Genomic DNA, 17743 nt, shown 5'->3' with positions numbered 1-17743 from the left:
TGTATCGGCTTGACTTGAGGCTTTACACAAAGCGAACGAGTGAAATATACTTCGGTGCCATCGCAATGCGGATACAGCAAGCATGAGAAAACATGAGCAAACACTCTCGTTAAGCCTACTGCGCTGCTAATTGAGAACATATATTGAAAACAATGCCCATTTGTCACCTGTATGCCGCTGTCAAAGCATCATCACACAAATCTAAAGCAAACATGAGCATTAGTGGGGAGTGAATGAGCCGAACAGTGCAGGTCAATGACTCGATAGATCCGAAGCGGGCAGCTCTCACTTCAACTGATTCCGTAATGTTGCCGTATGTAAGGCTCCCCTTGCATGCATTAGCATTCACAGCTAAATCCCGAAACTGGTGTACGTACATAAGAGCTCCAGCACCATTAACATACAGTGCAGGCGCAGTGTGGTGCACACAATGCTAACTCTTTGCATTTGCTGCTTTATGCTATACTAAAACTGTCTGTTTAGTTAAATGTACGGAAACGCAAACGCAAGGAAGACGTTAGAAAACAGGGCGCCGCCTGCTGCCCCGTGCCTAACGTACCCAAGAAAAGACAATTCATTCGCAACCGTCCTTTTGCTGTCTGGACGTGTCTCATTAGGCCTATGGGCGCCCTGATAGCAGAACGATCTCGGAAATTGTACGAATGATGCACTCCTAACTAACATTTCAAGTGAGTTTAGAGGAAGCGAGTGTTTATTTCAATAGTTACTGGCGATCAATGAGAGGGAGAGCGTAGCCATCACGAGAATTCACGCCGAGGTGGGAGCTAACATTTCGAGTGAGTTTAGAGGAAGCGAGTGTTTATTTCAATAGTTACTGGCGATCAACGAGAGTGAGAGCGTAGCCATCACGAGAATTCACGCCGAGGTGGGAGCCACGGGTGCCGCCATCTTAGACAACGATATTTCTTAGCATACGTAAACATTACAAATGTTAAACTAGCCAAATAACATACATTATCATAGCGCAGGTAAAGAACAGAAACCCAACAGTATTCAGAGCACGCACAGCGATGGTTACATACGTAATGTGTTTATGTTTCATAGCAAACATTATTCTAAAACTGTCTATATTAACATGCAAGTCTCCCCACATACGCACTTTACAGAACGTAGCGATCTTGCGTATGCAGCATATACAGTACTAAAACTGTCTATTCACTACACTGTTAGTAAGCTGTATAGCACACACTTCTCCGCACTCATACACATGTTGGTCCAGTAAAGCTTCGGTCGCTTGCACACCTTGCGTGACGTAAATGGTGACGCCTGCAGCTCTGTTGAGTCATTTTTACCACTGTAACATAGTGAAACCCAACAACTTCATACAGCGCCCCAGGTTTCATCTAAGTTTCCAGATGCACCTGGCGTTTGCTATGGCGTTCGCGATCTGAATCCGTAGTTTGCGATGCGAGGCTTCGCTTCTGGCATTTCGCCGCAGCTTCCCGTGCATGCATTTCGGCAACTGCGCTTGCCTACAGTACTGTCATTCTGTGCGATCAGCATTGGTTTGCGCTTTCTCTCCCCACCTGCCTTCCGCGCTCTCCCTGGACAGGTGGGCCAGCACACGCTTCAGAAGACGGCCCAGTGCACGACGCCAAATATCAACCGGGCATGTTATCGATGCCATATACAGTGGCTGTAGTCGAATACAGCTTTATGTTGGGGAACAGCAGATTGCTGTTTTTTTTTATATGGTGACAACATGCCGACACTCAGAGCCAACAATTGTTAAATACTGCTTCACTTGAGATACTGCACGGCATACATATAAGCTCCCGCTTATATTGGCACCTTGCAAGTTTGCCTGTGTGGTGATGCGGTAGCGTGTTCGACTCGCGAGTCCGACTCTCGACCCGACGGACCCAATTCGAATCCTAGAATGTGAAAGTTTTTTCCTTAAAGCTAAAATTGGTTACTTTATAAATTTAGATGGTTGTGAGCCATCACATCACTGTGACATGGGCTCTTCGACACGGCGTGGTCGTCGCCATTTTTTTCGCTACGGGTGCCTTAACACTATTGCATTAAAGGGCGGTGGTTCCAAAGATTGCTTGGTGGCATTGTTTTGTCCATTGCTGCACAGTGGAGGGTCGTCTCGTAGCTGTTGTCACGTGGTGTTTCAAACATTGGCTTGTATCACGTTTTGAGTTGTGCGGACCAATATTGCAGGGGGGCAATAGCAGTTTAAATCTTTGCCACTAGATGGCAGAGAGCAAAACTTAGAGGCGAGGCTGTTGACGCGTAAGCATAGTCCACTTTTCAGTTGCACGCGGCGGGGAAAATTACTCTGGGAAAATTTACTGCGAGTATGTACAAATCGCTTTAAAGAAACAAAGCGTCTGCGAATCGGGGTTTTCGTGCAAGCCACTACAAGCTCATAGAAATACATCCAAACAACTTAGTGATAAAACCACAGGTTCAACAAAAATCAAAATTTACAGACACTAAACCTGAAGTCACTAAGCAAATAGTCTCTTGTCTGACCTACCCAGAGTGAGGAAAGACTGACGTCGCTGATAGTGGCCTCATTGCTGTCAGCTTCAGTACTGTCTGCATCGCCACTGTCATGCACCAGGTCGTCTTCCGTTCCGTCTAAAGCGTTTGACATCTGAGTCCTAATTTAAAATCCGGGGACTATGATGTCTGGGGAAATCATGGATTATGCCTCCTATATCCACGTGCGAAGGAGCTCAACTGACGGCCTCTTCATCTTGCCTCTGGGGGACATGGCATGTTCACTTTCGGCCATCCATTCTGCACACAGCTTCCAAACATTATCCTTCAAAGGCTTGTTCAAGGACATACAGAGGTTGCGGCATCGATGTGAGACCACCTGGGATAACGGCTATATCAGTTTGCAGCTCCTTTAGCTTTGCCTGAACGCAGTCAACAAGGTGACCGCGGAATCTATCGACGACAGGCAGTGAGAGGTTAAGTGCCCCTGGACAGTGTCCCCGAACAGTTCTGACCCAGTCGACCATAAGGTCTACGGTAATCTGCCGTTTTTCTTGTGCCTGAATGTGAATGTCAGGAGGGGCCTTTTCTTTTGGAAGGTTGTTTCGTGTGGAAATTACAAAAGGGGGCAGCTTTCACCCATCAGATGTCACAGCGAGCATGGCAGTGCACGTTTGCTTTTCAGCACCTGTAAACCTAATGTGCACACTTTGCACACGTCGTTGTTGAACTGTTGTGCCAATCGACATGTCAAAATTTAGTGGCATTTGGTCTGCGTTGCCGATCTACGAGAGCATAAAGTTTTTTACATGCCTGATGGATTCTAATCACAAAGCGATGAAAGTCAGCGATCTTGTCTTTTACGCCAATTGTAACCGCTGGCATAAAGATGTCAGTCTCCTATGTGACAGGCCACTTTGGCACATAAATCATGTGGCCCACCCATTAGTAACGTGGAAACCTTGTGCCGGGATGCCCTCATTCCTTGCAATTATGTGTGCCTGTTCCTGATCAATTCATTTGAAATGGCGCATCCTTCTGCGCGGAGACCCTTGATATAATCAAGGATGGCCACTTCATCCTTGGGATATTTTTTAGTCTTTGGACCACGGAAGGTTCGGGGTTCAGCTTTTTGCGCTGCCATCACCAGCAACGGGCGCAAAGCTTGTCGACCCCGAAGTGCCCACCAGCAGCTTTGTTGCCATTTTACAGAGCACACTCAATCACTTTCAGCTTAAATCTAGTCATGTAGCTTCCATATAGACCCAAAGCTTAGAGATGTGGACAATAACACTGCCAATGTCAGCTACTCACGTGTGACCATGCGCGCTATCAGAATTTCACAAAATGGCACAAATCCGCCACCAGCGTTGCCAGATTGGAAAAAAGCTTGAAGACCATGCCCCTGATCAAGGGTCCATTCGATTCAGCTGCACCACTTGAACCAATTCATATGGTGCCGCACCTTGCCATTCGATTCAGCGGTGCAGGCTTGCGCCCCCTGCACCCTAGCATTCGTTTCAAAAAGTGCAGTTAAGGTGCAGCACAGCTTCAGGGATTTTCGGAACCTGCTCTGCCGGTGGTGCCGCATTGGTGCACGCATGGTTCACGACGGTTCACAACCTTGTAGATGACCGAGCCAACAAGGTCAGTGAACGACCTATCCAAGCTTTTCGTACACGTCGACGGGATTCAAACACAGCTTACTCCTGTAGTCGGCAAGGATGGGACCTCTCGGTAATCGTTTTGCGTATAGTACGACAGGTATGTTAACACTTCGTCACATGTGGTCAGTTTTTCGTTTTCAGCTTCTTCAGTTCAGCTGTCAGCACCTGTCAATATTGGCAAACACTACATACTTGTTCTTTAGCAGCGTATGCATTTGCCAATATACCAGTACTGAAGTGTACAATATGCAGGTTATCCTGTTCTGGAAATTTATCATGCTTTGTTTCCCGTGCAACAGAGGCGGAGGGAATACCAAGTACTGTATAAACCGTATATTGGTCAACCCCTTACCTTGAAGTGAAGAAAATAGAAAAAATAGAAAAGAAGCAAATATTGCCGAAACATCTATTTGCAACGTCGGCTGGGTCCCTGGACCACCGGAGCTGCGATTTTAGTCCAAACTTGCATCAGCGTCGTCGGAAAACGATTCGTTGTCGCTCACTGCCTCCCACAGTGCGTCGTCCTCGGTTCTATCCAGTGTGTTGCTTATGCAGCACTTCTTAAAAGCCTTCTGCACCATGGCATTTGGCAAAGAACGCCAGGCCGACAACACCTAGCTGCAGACGGTCGCAAGCGGAGGCCTTTGTAGGCGACCCGTCGGCGTCTTCGGATTGTCGCTGGCCATCCACTCATTGTACTCCTGTGGCACTCTGTCCTTAAAGGGCTTGTTTACTACGACATCGAGTGGCTGAAGGGTAGACGTCATTCCACCTGGAATGATGACGAGGTCGGTCCTAGCTTCCATGAGCGCGCGCTTTACTGATTCTGTCAGGTGACCGCGAAACGCATCCAAAACCAGCATGCTCCGATGACGCAGCAGTGCACCGGGCCGGCAATTCCACACCACGCGAACCCATTCAATCATTATAGCCTCATCCATGTACCCTTTCTCATTCACACGCACAACAACACCTGAAGGGAAGGCTTCCTTCAGCATGGTTTTTCTTTTGAAAATGACAAAAAGAGGCAACTTCCTGCCATCTGCCGTTCACGCAAGCATGACAGTGAAACGCGAGTGCTCACTTTCTGTCGACAGAAGTTTCACTTCTTTGGCGCCGCTTTCGCTGATCGTGGTAGCTGAAGGCATATCAAACCAGACAGGGGTCTCGTCTGCGTTTGTGATTTGTCCGAGCATGTAATCGTGCTCCTCTCGAAGCTGAATCACATACCGCTAGAAGCTGACGAGCTTATCGGCGAACTCCTTTGGCAGCTTCTGGCATATAGATGTGCGGTGGCAGAGAGAAAATTCCTTGCGCCTCAAAACAGCGCACCCACGACTTCGGTGCGCTGAACTCTTCTTGGCGTACCCTTACAGAAATTTTTATAGAAAGTCTATAGACAGTCTATAGGCATTTGTCTATGAAGTCTATAGACTGTCTATAGACATTTCTTTAGACTAGTCCATAGACAGTCTAGATTTATGGCCATGCACTTTTTATAGACTAGTCTATAAGAAGTCTGAGTCTATAGACTGGCTATAGACTTATGGCCATACACTTTTTATAGACCAGTCTATAAAAAGTCTGAGTCTATAGACTGTCTATAGATTAATGAAAATTTGTTTGATACAAATGTCTGCAGAATGTTTATAGACAAAAGCATATAGGGTTATACAGTTCTACTTTTGTAGACTAAGTCTATAAAATGTCTATAGATAGTCTATAGACATTCTATAGACTTCACTCTACAAAAACAGAACTATATAATCCTATGCACTTTTTTGTATGATATTCTGCAGACGTTTGTCAACAAACATGAATTTTCATTAATCTATAGACACAGACATTTTATAGACAAGTCTACGAAGAGTGTATAAGGCCATAAGTCCATAGCTATCTGCTATCTACAAGTTAGTTTACATTTTTGTTTACATATGGTAGCAATAAAATTTTGAATGTGTTATGCATGTGCACCTGTTGCTTTTAATCTGCACTTATGCATTAATGTTGGTAGAATAATAGTGCTCCTGAACCAGCTGTACTCTCATAAATGTTGCATAAACAGAAAGAATTGAAGTGCTGAATCATGCAGTGCAAGAAAGAAAACAAGTGCACTGGCAATGAATTAACTGTTTTTATTGCATGATATATATTAGGTGAATTTCTTAAAATACATGTCTTATGCTATTATTGAAGGATATGAAATATTTACTTCCTCTTGGCAAACATGGTCGCCAGGCTGGCCTTGACCTTGGTGTCATTGGTTCTGAATGTGCTGCAGGTGTATGCTGCAAATAAGTAGATGCAACAATATGAGGCAAAAATAACAAGTGTGTATTCTTTGTATGTTCATTAAGCAGCTTAATATAGTTGCTCAAACCATCCAAGTCAATACTTAATGCAGTTGAACTATGACTAATGGCTGCTTGTCAATACAAATCAGTACCATTATACAATGTTTTATTTTATATGGTGAACAATTAAATAGTCACAACTGCTGCTCATGCCAGCAACACTGTTCCCTTTTATGACAAGTTCATATATGATGCATTAACGTACCTATCCCAAATGATCTCTATATTTATTGCTGAAACGTTACCCAGTTGGACAGTCTGTACATTTTTTTGGCTGGTAGTTAAGTATGCCCGTGCAGAATGATATGCACAGAAGAGTGACTGGATTAATGACAATGAGCAAAACGTGAACAACGTGAATGCAGGAGCCAACGTTTCGACAAGTGGACTTGTCTTCTTCTTGTTTCGACAAGTCCACTTGTCGAAACGTTGGCTCCTGCATTCACCTTGTTCACATTTTGCTCATCGTCTTGAATTTCCATCTACCGCATTCCCCGTCTTTTCTCTGGATTAATGACAGTATCATGCCAAATATTGTAATTTATATACTTTAATACACATTTAAATATCTTTCTCATACTCTTAAATGAACACATTATTTGCCATAACTTCAGTAGAAGGCAGAGGGATTGATTGCATATACATGGTCACTTCTTAGTTCCTTAGAGATCATGAGATCTCTTGGTCATGCTGACGTGGTTGCAAGTTAGGTGTACCACATGAGCACCAGAAATACCATGTGAGCACTTTCTGTGTCATGGCATGACACATATGCTCCTCCTGGGAAACAAAACAAACTATAGTTGGATGAATGCTATCACAGTAAATTATTTAAGGTGCTCTCAAATGTAAGCAACGAACACGGCACCATCACTATCAGGCCCTGTTTTTCTCAGAAGCCGAGGTGCCCCAAACACATTGAGGAGACAATCCCGTAAACGGCGGGCTGCATGCCTGCAGCCTCGCCGCCACCCCTGGTTCAACCCCTCTTCACTGACCGCAGGCATCTCCCTCCACCTCGAGCCCCGCGTCTTACGACCCTGGCAGTGTACAGTAGCCTGTTTCGTTGAGAGAGAGTAAAGTAGCGTTACAAATAGAAAGGTTGTGTGTCTATTGGCTCCCCCAAGTTCGCGAGGCGCCCTTTTTGCGTGGGAGCCGCTTAGGGCGAGTGTACGCATGTGCCTTACATTGTGTCGCGTGTTTCTGGTCCACAGTGGCACATTTGCGGGCTGCTGTCAACCAGAGCTAGTTTTCTAACCAAGGGCGCAGTTAGCTGGCTGAGTCCGTGGTAGGGAACTTTTTTACTTTTTGTTTACACAAACATGCACATCTTTTCTAGGGTTTTGAATTTCCCGACTTTTAGCTAACGCAAGAAAATTTCCGTAAGAAATGTCATGTCAGTATGCTTGACTTTCATTTTTTTTTTTTGTTCTGAAAATGGCACCAATTTGTCAACTTCCTTGTGAGGTGAAATACTTTAAAAATATGTTTAAGACAGATTCTCTAGAGACCTTCTATGGCAAATAACAAGACAGTATACCTATGTTGACATTTTCAAGTTCCCCAATCTTTTTCCAAGTTTTCCCCAGCTGTATTCATGAAAATTCCCTGCCAGTCTATGACACTCGTGGTTTAGGTGCAATAAGCAATATTGTGGTTTAGTGCTTGCCAAGTTACTGCCAATCCATTTTTAGATAAAAGGAATAACACTTCAATCTTTTGACATGCACTATTAGAGTTAACTGAATTAAATCACTTGTTTAATGAAGCTGACAATGGTTTGGGCAAGTTCATAATTCATGGCAATATGAGCACAGCATGGAAGACAAGGACACAGAAAGACACATGACAATGACCGAAGAAAGAAATACACGGTGCTAATTAAGTCAGCTCTAAATCCAGGAGATCGGTGCTTGCAGGGGTTATATGATACGGTAGAAGTGATGGTAAACCAAAACTACACAATTTGCAAATTATGGCCTTTCTCTGCGGTGATGTGTGTCGTTCAATTACCATCCGCCAGATATGCATCGACTTATAAGACAGCTACAAGCAGTCCCATGGCCAGGCGTCCAGCTTTACAGGGGTGCATAGCACGGGAGAGATTTGCGCAGACCATTATGCTTGTTGTACAAAAACAAAAAAAGCACCACACAGGAAAAGAAAAAAAAGCACCACACAACTGTCAAACAGGGTTTGTTATATATCACGCCGCCAATTTCCCACTAGGTGGATGTCCTTCCCAACTGTATGTTCCTTTGTACTAACTGAGCGCTGGGCCAGGAGTACGCCTGTACCTAATTTATCTGTATGCACCTGGCGACAGCTTTCGTCTGCCTCTCACAGCATACGCGGATGCTAGACTATTTCACTATTGCTGTGGCAAGATGACAACCCCTACAAACAAGTGAGCGCCTGGCCGAAGTCTGCTTGTACCGCTATTATAAACTGGTGGGTGCATAACGGTAGGGATTGAACCATGCATCTTCCACAACCGAGCCAGGCATCCTATATGACGCCCAGCTCGGATGCAGACTTGGCTGCAGACTGCTGCCCTAGCAAAGTCTTGCTGCCACAGAATGGGGCATAGCTTTGAAGAGCAGATATCTAGTCTAAAGAACACCGGTTGGCCAGATTCCACTTTATCATGTGCTTCCGATGGACTGGGTAAACGATTGAACCAGTCCATATCTCGGCATGGTTTATGTGAAGGCCAAACCGACAGGGCTAATAAAGTAGCAGTGATTCGTGTACAAGGGTTCTCATATCAGCTTAAAAAAGATAGCTAAGGTATTTGATGTGGACTCTCTAATAACAAATCAAATAGTGTCCTATTCAATTCGGTCTTCGAATGAAATACACACTATTCGTAAATGCAAATATTTTTTGAATAGTTTTCGAATATCTATAAACGTCAACTGTGCCTAAATAAACAGAAAATTGAAGCAAGAGCATGGCAAATTTTCGGTCCCACGCCACAGTGTAGGCATAAGAAATGAGAGCTTGTGAAGTGGAGAAGGCTAAGCCATATAGGTAGCCATACTTCAATGGATGTACAGAGATCATTTGTCATCTCTGAAGTGCCCTATGCATGTGAATAAACTACTGGTTTGCTCCTAATGGTCCATTTGTGCTTAAAAAAAACAAAAAAAACATGGCTTCACATTCTATTATCCAATTACAGAAACTTGCTAACTTTAAGAATACTGCGATGTGAACATCGTTTTGTACAAGTTGTGATAATGGCTATTATTTGAAAGATATTTGACAAGCATTCTATATTCGATTTCATTCAATTCGCTTCTGGCACTATTCAATTCGTATTTAATTCGGTGTCAAAAATAATTATTTGCACACCTCTACTGTTTGTATTTTTTTCCTAAGCATTATGAGCCAGCTAGTCCAGCAACAAGTTTTATTCAGCTGTGAAGAAATGTAAATTGGTCAAACTGGGGGGAGGGGGGGATTTAGTCTGAGATTGCGCCAGCAACTGCAGCAAACATAAAAGGCACACTTGCACCACATTGGTTATTGCATTCAGTCCTGTGGTTGTAACCCCCCCTTTTTTAAAGGTATGTGTCATAAGTAACCATATGGACCACAAAGCATGTGAAACCATTGAAGTTTTCCACATAAATAAAAACCATGAATTTTGCATATCATGTTCACTTTATCAGCCATCTTGAATGCAAAATCTGTCTTGGAAGGTTTGGTCTAAGCTAGTCGTATGACGGTGTGCATGCAGTCACACTCTTCGTATTTATCATTTGCAGTTTGCAATAAACTGCAAGTTGCTTTTCAGTCCTTGGACTCTGTAATCCTCTGTGCCGCCATCCCTTTCACGCTGCAGTCATAATGATAGCACTTAAAACAAAGCATTCTGAACATTTCTTTCTCATAGAAGATCCTGAAGATGAATTCACAAAGCTTTCCATTCCTAAATACTCTTTGCCATGGGCTGGTCGCATTCACTAGTATGTTCTGCAGAAGGAATGACTTGCTTTTGCTCTTACAGACAGTCATAGCATATGTACTTTTTGAATAAGGACCCTGGTTTTCTTATAGTTCTGCTCCTGTTGCTGTCTTCTACTCTCACTACCCCCAGAATGTTTACAGGTACTCTCGACCCGTCTCACACTAAAAACTTTTCCCATTATGTCAAGGTCTGTGCACTATTTCAAAGGTCTGTGCGAAGTTGCAGCATATCTGTCAAACTTCCATGAACAAGTAAGGAATGCATATAAGCACCACTGCACCTCTCGTCCTGGAAAATGAGCTGGGCCGAACCAGAAAGTTGAGTTTTAATAAATTTTGATTTATGTTTTTGCTGTTTTAATTCAATCAGATGTTCCTAGCCAGGCAGATCCCTGCCAAATATTTACCTCTGAGATAAAATCAGCCAGCAGGACATGAAATATACATGTGGTAAAGTCGGCATTATTTGAACTTACCAATAATTGTGTCCACCTTTGTTTTATCAAGAGCTGGCTTTGGAATTACATCAGGGCGGTTGTTACACTGACGTCCATAGAGAGAGGACCCATTCAGTTCCTTTTCACTGAAGACACATCACAACAGTGCCCTGGCAAAACTCAGTGCAGTTGGGCACATCGCTTTCCACTTCTGCAGCATGGTTCCCGGAACTGTTATGTCATTTCCAATGTCGACCTAAATTTAGAAAGAAAATGCAGCTGCTGAGAGCAGTTGGCATTTCTTGCAGCACTAGCACTTCACAGCTAGAACTTCAAGAACTTGGAGGGCAGCTCATATTGACAGCTTGAGGATTAGAGCTTAAACATGCAACATAATGATTACAGGTATGTACTCTTTTCTGAGGCAAAAGTAGAAATGGGCTTTGTACTGGCCAGGAATGTATTTTTGCAGCAAGTGATGGCATGACCAAGAAGACAGCAGTAAGGGGAAAACTATGAATATGGGAAATCTGGCAAGGATAGGTCCACCTACAGCAAGCAGCACTCCTACTCCTCTATCAAAATGGGGAGACACTAAACTTCTATGTGCATCTCACACTTCATTACACAATAATTATTACACAATAATTGAGTAAATATTGACATTACCAACAAGCACAAATGTCATAATCAGATTATATCCAGACAGGTTCTAAATAAGGATTAAGTGGTCCTCAAAAGTTCAGTAACAGCAGCAGAGCCAACCCAGTACAGCCAGGCATATCTGAGGAATAGTTGCTCCCATTGAGGGAGCCATGCTGCTGGTGTCGTCGTATTATCACTTTGTGCACACATTTTTTGCCACAAGCAGCTACGTCAGAAAGTGGATATTTGCATTACAATTACTCTCATGAAATATTATAGATGTCTTATTAACCATCCTTTAAAGGCCTTCATGGGAGGAGAGAGGTATGAGTATGTACGTATGCATAGCAAAGCCACTATGCAGCTTAATGTAAGCTTGGTTTGCATGCTGAGCTGACTTTAGTATTTTTCAGAAGTGCTGTGTGTGCAATAACAGCTAAAAAAATTAAATGATGGGCTTTACCCTGCCAAAACACAATCTCATTATGAGGCACACTGTAGTAGGGCGCTCCAAATAATTCAGACCACCTGGGTTTCCTTGATGTGCACCTAACTCAAAGTACATGGGTGTTTCCGCATTTTGGCCCTATCGAAACGCAGCCACTGTGGCCAGGATTCGATCCTACGACCTCGTGCTTAGCAGCCTAATACCATAGACACTAAGCAGCTATGGCGGTTTGCAATAAAAGCTGTTTATACATAAGGTTCTTCATCTTTAGCTAAGAGCTGATAAGTCCTACTTTTGTGCAAGCCAAACGAAATTTATTAAAATCAGTTTACACCCTGCTTCTCCCAGCAGTTCACCCTTTCGTAATAGATAATAATAAATGCAGGTCTTACAATAACAATAAATGATGCACACACTTTGCATTTGTATGCGAGTGATCAAGATTAAGATATTATTCATGTTAATTATATAGATACACTTACAGGGTGTCCCAGCCATCATGCATCAAGATTAAGAAATGTACAAATGACACATAGGTGGGCGGAACCAAAGTAATGTTTACCTTTGCTTGCAGATACTCAGATTATTTCTTTATTCTGCCTAATTACATAATTAGTCTTAATTAATCAACTAATATAATAACAGTGTATAATAGCTGTGTCTTACCAGTACTCGCCTACGGGGCAGAAACCTGGAGGCTTACGAAAAGGGTTCTACTTAAATTGAGGACGACGCAACGAGCTATGGAAAGAAGAAGGATGGGTGTAACGTTAAGGGATAAGAAAAGAGCAGATTGGGTGAGGGAACAAACGCAAGTTAATGACATCTTAGTTGAAATCAAAAGGAAATGGGGGGGGGGGGCATGGACAGGACATGTAATGACAAGGGAAGATAACCGATGGTCATTAAGGGTTACGGACTGGATTCCAAGGGAAGGGAAGCGTAGCAGGGGGTGGCAGAAAGTTAGGTGGGCAGATGAGATTGAGTTTGCAGGGACGACATGGCCACAATTAGTACATGACCGGGGTAGTTGGAGAACTATGGGAGAGGCCTTTGCCCTGCAGTGGGCGTAACCAGGCTGATGATTATTATGAATCAAAACTCAAATAATATAGTTTGATGAAAGTGGTCAATGAAAAAATTGTAGAGCAACATGAAAAACTCCCAATACAGCTTTCTGTTGCTCAATATGTGCTACATAAAAGTGTTTTTCCGAGCATGAAAGAAGCTCACGAATACATGCAGAATTGCCACACGACTGGCCGTTCGAGGCCGTATTTATTCCTGGGCTTCTTTCACACTCGGAGAAACACTTTTATGTAACACGTATTGCGCAACAGAAAGCTGTATCAGGAGTTTTGCATGTTGCTTTACAATTTTTTCAGACACATGATCTAATTATAACAATTAATAAATTTAATAATTAATTAAGGTTAATTATTTAATCAGGCAGAATGCAAAAAATTATCAGAGTATCTCCAAGCGAGTGCAAACATTACCTTGCTTCTGCCCAGCCACATGGCATTTGCATATTTTTAAATCTTGGTGTATCATAGTTGGGACACCCTGTATATGCCCTGTTTCTGCTTAACACAGGAGTACCATCTTAAGGGAATGAAAGCTTGTTGCTCTTTCAGTAGCCACATTTACATGACTACAACCACGGCGCAAAACATCCCATATCCTGCACGTCACATACATGTAAATGGTGGTAATGCTCTACTAACTGAATTACCACAGCACTTACGTTGTTCTGTAATGTTAAAGGTCGCTGTGACATCAGCAGATGTTTACCCAATTACAGCCTGGACAAGGTAAACTTATTCCAATCTGTTTATACTACTAATCCACCATTAGTCATATCATAAGAAGCCAACAAGCACTGACACCAAGGACAGCATAGGGAAAATTACTTGTGCTTAATAAGGGAAATAAAGAAACGATAAATGAATGGAAATGAAAGTGGATGAAAAAACTTGCCGCAGCTGGGAAACGATCCCACAACCTTCGCATTTCGCGTGCAACGCTCTACTAACTGAGCTACCGTGGTGCCATTTCTGCATCCGCTTTCGTGGGTATTTGTTTCTTTGTAGAACCCTGGTAGTGTTAGCCAGCGCCACCACTCACGAACCTTGGCGGTGGACGTGGAACATCCTTTCTGCTGCAGGCGTCACGAAAACGTGATCATTTTGGGTGAAGGCAACTGGTCAATAAACCGACACATGCTACCTGAAGGCATTGGTTTTGCCGGATTCGAGACCCTCATTATGTAATAAACGAGAAGAAAGGGGGTTAATCGAGGGGCCCGATTTTTATTGGTCGTGTTATAAGAAGCCGACAAACACTGACACCAAGGACAGCATAGGGTAAATTATTTATGCTTAATAAATGAAATAAAGAAACGATAAATGAATGGAAATGAAAGTGGATGAAAAAACAACCTGCCACAGGTGTGGAACGATCCCACAACCTTCGCATTTCGCGTGCGATGCTCTACCAATTGATTGTGGGATCGTTCCCTATCTGTGGCAAGTTGTTTTTTCATCCACTTTCATTTTCATTAAATAATAATTTCTTTATTTCATTTATTAAGCACAAGCAATTTCCCCTATGCTGTCGTTGGTGTCAGTGTTTGTCGGCTTCTTATGACATGACTAATAAAAATCGGGCACCTCGATTACTAACCCCCTTTCTTCTCGTTTATTACATAGCGTGGGTCTCGAATCCAGCAACATTGATGCCTTCAGGTAGCATGCATGGGTTTATTGACCGGTTGCCTTCACTTCCCCCCCCCCCTCCCAAAAAGATCACATTCTTGTGAGGCCTGCAGAAAAAAGGATGTTCCACATCCGCCGCCAAGGTCTGTGTGTGGTGGCGCTGGCTAGCACTCCCTGGTTCTACTAGGAAACATAAATACTCAAGAAAGCAGATGGGGAAATGGCCCTGCACTAGCTCAAGTGGTAGAGCATCACACGCGAAATGCAAATGAAATGCAATCAGAAATCGGTATGTTATCCTGATGACCACGCTGCCCATTGACTATGTGGTTGGCAGACCTGGAGACAATTTGACACCTCTTGACAAGATTGTTACGGTTTGCTACACACTTTCCAGTCTATGCCCTTCAATAGTTGCCTCACGAAGAGAGTGTAATGGTGACTAGGTGTATCTCTCGGTTGGGCAAACATGATGAAATTTATGGGTCCGAATTCCTCTGAGGAACATTTCTTTACTTGGGTATGTTGCCTCAAAGAGCAAATTCGAATAAGTGTGTTGCACTAGCCATTAAAATAGCTGCAGAGTTATTCAGAACATTGTTTCTGTGTGGTTGTTCTTCAAATTGCGTTTGTTCCTCTGTGCAATCACACTCTCTACGTGGCAAAGATGAAATGATCAACCTGTGACAGTAAAGTTGCAAGATTCACATTGTTTGTTCCTTTTCTTGATATTTTGTCTCTCTATGCCTTACATGTACCATGCTGTGTGCCCTATATTGGTTATACAGTCGAGTCCCACTACAACGAAATTGACGGTGCACGAGAAAAAATTTCTAGAAGCGAAAATTTCATTGTTGTGAAATTCACAAAAATATGGCTAACCTGAACTGGTAAACCACAAACTTTTATTTACAAAGTCAAGCAGTGTTGACTGCTTCCCTTTTCTTCCACGGAGCGTCATGATGCAATTTTCACACTCGGCGAGTAGCTGCATCGCGACGTCATCATGTGCAGCCACGCAGTTTCTGACGACATCAAACACATCCAGTACGCGAGATGTGGCCGGTGGATGCAGGTCTGGCACGTCGTCATCATCCGACTGCCCCCCGTTGTCGCGGACACTTTTTATACTGTCCTCATCGCTCAATTCCTCACGGGCGATCACATTAATTTCAGCTTCAATGAACTCGTCCAGCTCGACACTGGATGGCACACTTCCGGCACCTTGAAGGGTCGCCCAGGACGCAATTACATCTGCCGGCGAATGCACTGCTCCATTGCAGTCAGCAGGATCCTCAGTGGAGTCGGTGTCTGGGTCTGCGAGCTGAAGCAGTTCGCGATAACTGGCCGTCCAGTTGCAGCCCACGCAACAGCCATCATCTGCAGCGCCATTTAGAGGTCTAACTTCGTGTCGCGACCGGTCTCCACATTCATTAGGAGACACTGCATCACAAAGATTGGTGGCTGTAGGTTGGCCAGAATACAACACATCCGCATAATATCGCTCATGTGAGGAATCAGCTCAATGGTTACTCTTGCGTTGAGGATGTTGAACATCTCCACACGTTGAATCACCCTTTCCACGTGTATGCGCACTTGGGCGATGTACATTGCCTGCAGTTCCTCATGCGTAAACTGCACATTCCCTTTTGAAAAAGGGGGCAAAACATCAATGCCTTTCTGGCCTGCAACAGGCGCTCTAATGCCCGGAAAACCCTTATCTGCAAGTACTATGTCGCCAGGCTCAATCCTGTCAAGGAATCCGGATTCAAGTGTTATGCGAGTGCCTGATATGCGACCACCGTAGGCTTCGGAGACGGACATGACTACACCATTTGGCAAAATGTCTAGTAAAAACTTCAAAGTGCAGCCTCCCTTAATAGTGCGAAAAGAGTGCTCTCCTTTGCTCAACTGTAGGTGGTTCTTCAGCTCTTACTTCAGTGCAATTTATTATATAACGGCAGCGTGGATAGTGCAACTTAAACATGCTGGCATGGATGCTTGCACTGTGGAAAATGATGGCTCAGGTATCCACTTCTTCATTGCAGCCAGCAGGTTACTTAAAACAAAATAAAATATACGGCTAACTGCCGTACGGGGAAGTCCAAAAAGGACCCCCAAGCTAGCAAAAGAAATGCCAAGCTTAAGTTAAGCTTCATCAGAAAAATTACAAGTTTCTGAGGAATCCGCACATCAATTCGCCTTACGGCTATTGGTGACAGGACAGACATCAGCAAAGCGAAGACATTGGTGCTGATGCCGCATAATTCCCTAAATGCATCTCCTCTCTCCTTTAGCGAGTCATACCCAAGGAATACACTGCTTCTTTCGTCTGTTCCAGTGCTTGTGGATCTTGTCGTCAGGACTGTCTGCACACCTATGTTTGTTGTGCTTGCATGTGACACCTGTGTAGAGGCTGAGCTATTTGATGTCACTGAGAGCAATATACAGCACTGGCCTCCATGTACATCTCCGTCTGTTTGAGTCCCCTAGAATATGTAACACACGCACAAGCAACATTTTGTTAGTCAACACAAATAAATATTCTGTCAAACTGGAAATTCACATCACTGGTTAGAAGAGAATTAGAGTGCTGTTGGGGACACACATGCATAATACTGAGCACAGAAGGGTATACACTCAAGCAAAGTTAACACTAACGGCACTGCCATGGCTACACAGAGCTGCATTAGCTAGGGTGCCCTAGTTCTTGCTGCCTTTATTTTCTTTCTTTTGCAAAGTTAAACAAAAGTCTTATTTTAAGCAGTAGTGGCAGGGTCAGCAAACAACATATTTGAGTTGCTTCAATATACATGCAGAAAGGTAAGGAAAAGACTGTAATGAAAACTGAAACAATTGGTGGACAATTTAAATGTCCCTTCGCACTGCGTTATCCTTAAATGCATACTACTGTAGAATCACGCCTCTGCACAAAAAAAAAGCAGCAGCCTACATATAGCAGGCGTTAGCATTTGAAAGGATTCTATATATGGGTGCCTTACCACTGAAGGAAAAGTAACATTTT

The 17743-nt window shown here is 43.6% G+C and overlaps 1 long non-coding RNA gene across 1 annotated transcript; it reads right to left on the bottom strand.

The window, feature by feature from the left end:
* Nucleotides 1-6282: 6282 nt before the first annotated feature.
* On the bottom strand, nucleotides 6283-17203 carry LOC142580025 (uncharacterized). The gene is made up of 3 exons (XR_012827526.1): nucleotides 17026-17203; nucleotides 10948-11164; nucleotides 6283-6430 (listed from the first exon to the last, which is right to left on the bottom strand). It is a non-coding gene; the product is annotated as an uncharacterized LOC142580025 (long non-coding RNA).
* Nucleotides 17204-17743: the final 540 nt, after the last annotated feature.

Source organism: Dermacentor variabilis, chromosome 4 (genome assembly GCF_050947875.1).
Source record: "Dermacentor variabilis isolate Ectoservices chromosome 4, ASM5094787v1, whole genome shotgun sequence".
In the NCBI taxonomy this organism is placed as follows: Eukaryota; Metazoa; Arthropoda; class Arachnida; order Ixodida; family Ixodidae; genus Dermacentor; species Dermacentor variabilis.
The sequence above is the reverse complement of the archived record's forward strand: the minus strand, read 5'-3'. Positions and strand labels throughout refer to the sequence as shown.